The sequence below is a fragment of the Adiantum capillus-veneris genome, chromosome 12, assembly GCF_014529385.1.
Source record: "Adiantum capillus-veneris isolate H3 chromosome 12, ASM1452938v2, whole genome shotgun sequence".
NCBI classification, from domain to species: Eukaryota; Viridiplantae; Streptophyta; class Polypodiopsida; order Polypodiales; family Pteridaceae; genus Adiantum; species Adiantum capillus-veneris.
Genome location: NC_140942.1, coordinates 137,064,570 through 137,067,240, shown reverse-complemented (window position 1 = coordinate 137,067,240; position 2,671 = coordinate 137,064,570).

The window sequence follows — 2,671 nt, the reverse complement described above, 5'->3', positions numbered from 1 at the left end:
CGGGGATGATCTCACCCTCTCGCAGATTGCTCATATGCAGGAAGTAATACCAGAGATTAGAGCGGCAAGGGGAAAAGGCAAGATCGCTTTTTACCGAGACGGGAAAGTTGTGATACTAGAGCGACGCTCTACATGACGGTGCGAGACTTATGGGACCACACTCAAAGTAGCTGCCTGGAACTGCAATGGATCTATGCGTCTTGATGTGGGGGATTTTGAGGATAGCTTTACTGGAAGAGACATCATCTTTTACTCTGAGACACACCAGGCCCCTGGGCAATCCATGCCTCACATTAGCGGATACAGGTGGGAGACAGCCTATAGACAGGAGACACGCTCAAAGCACAGAGGGCGGGGCTCAGGAGGAGTGGCAATGTTATTTAGAGAGGATCTGCAGCCACTGATACATATAGCCCGCAGGGACGAGCAGGCTAGGTACATGTGGGTGACACTGAAAGCAGAGACAGGCAGATACCTCTATGTAGCTATTTGCTACTTTCCCCCGATTACATCAGTTTATGCATCACCCAGAGGACAGTCCCCTTTCTCTATTTTGGATGATGACATATGGGAGTTCTCTAGGGACGGTGACATTATCATCCTAGGGGACTTCAATGCTAGGACTGCCCATCACCAGGCAGTGTTTTATGATACTTCAGAGGAGATGCTAAGAGAACTAGATGTTGAAGAGATGGGCCTTTCCAGAATATCACACGATATGGAATATACTGAGTATGGGCGACACCTGATAGACATGGGCACTGCACATGGATTGGCCATCTTGAACGGCCTACAGAGATTTCGTGCAGCGGTACACATACATGGAGCCAGCATAGTGGACTATGTCATGGCACAGCCGAATCTCATCTCCAGTATCCAGGATCTCACAGTTGGGCCCAGACCGGTCGGGGTGGCAGTGGATCATGCTCTGGTGTCAATGACCATCTCCTTCCAGTTCAGTGTAGCACACAGACCACGAGTAGTAGCCCCTACTCGCTACACATTCACACGGGAGACGGATTCTGTATACATGGACGGAATCTACAGACGCCTAAGCACTGAGGACCCGGAGCGACCTCTGGAGGAGCTAACTACTATCTGACATAGACACTACATGAGGCAGCAGGCAGAAGCCTACCCACACACCCAACCTGAGCAGAGCCGCCGATCGGGGAGCATGCCTCAGAACAGTTGGTATGACGAGGAGTGCTGCCATACTAGAGCCAGACTTTAGAGGGAGGTGCTATTGGGGGACGTCACTCACAGACAGTCACAAATTGACTTCCGACGCTTGGTGCGACGAAAGAAGAGGGCTTTTTTGGCTCGACTCGAGCAGGATCTATATCAGCTATTCTGGAGTCAGGACTCGTGTGAGGCGTGGCGGCTCTTTCATGAGCAGTCCCCCCCCCCCCCTCGGCTATTTCCTCCACAGAGACATGGGGTCAGTACGCATCATCTTTGTACATAGTACCTCGACAGCCGCCCCTCCCCAACCCCCCCGATCCATGCCCACATGCATGTGGCTTTTTCACCGCTGAGATGGTGAAGAAAGCTATTGACAGGAAGATTGGGAGAGCATATGATCATGATGGCCTAGTCGCTGAGCATTTCATGCATGTCAAAGACCTACTAGCAGAGCTCCTAGCAGTTATGTTTAACCGGGCCATGTGTGAGGGCCTACCGGACACTTGGAGCCTATCTACGATCGTACCTATCTTCAAATCAGGAGACCCCATGGAGCCTGGGAATTATCGCACTATTATGATTGGGCACACACTGACACGGTTGTATGCATCCATTCTTGAGCAACAACTGAGTAGATGGGCAGAGAGGGAAGGAATACGTGCAACTGGGCAGGCAGGATTCAGGAGAGGCTTCTCCACTCTTGACCATATCCTAACACTCAGGGCCATCATCGAGGAAGGCAGATCTCATAGGAGACGGATCTATTGTAGCTTTGTGGACTTCCGCAAAGCTTTCGACACGGTACCCAGAGCTAGAATGATGCGCAGATTACAGGAAATGGGAGTACCCACAGAACTCATTTGGGGAATCATGGCATTGTATAGATCAGTAGTAGGGCATGTACGCACCCCGGAGGGACTTTCTATACCGGTTCACTCCACTATTGGGGTGAAGCAGGGCTGCCCGCTCTCTCCTACCCTTTTCGGTATGTATGTGGATGAGGTTTCTGACTACATTGACAACGATGGGGATAAAGGTGCTCAGTTGGCAGGGACATGGATTCCACTTTTGTTATATGCTAATGACAGTGTTGATCTCCGAATCCCCAGAGGGAATGCAACGTCAATTGGATGCTTTGCACACGTTTACACACGAAAGTGGTTTGTCTGTCAACCTGGGTAAAACCAAGGTTATGGTGTTTAACACCACCCCACAGTGGATAAGGAGGTCAGCACCTACATTCACATACGGCCAGGAGACTGTGGAGTACATAGACGCTTACACTTACCTTGGAGTGGTTTTTAGCGGACCTACATTCTCACTCAGAAGAGCAGCAGAGACTAGACTTACTAGAGCCCACGCAGCATTGGGTAGATTGGAGAGGATGTGTTCGCAGGTTCAGTTTCAGGAGCCCCGGACGAATCTCTGGCTCTTTGACACCTTTGTGGCTTCAGCACTGCTCTATGGAACCGAGATATGGGGACCT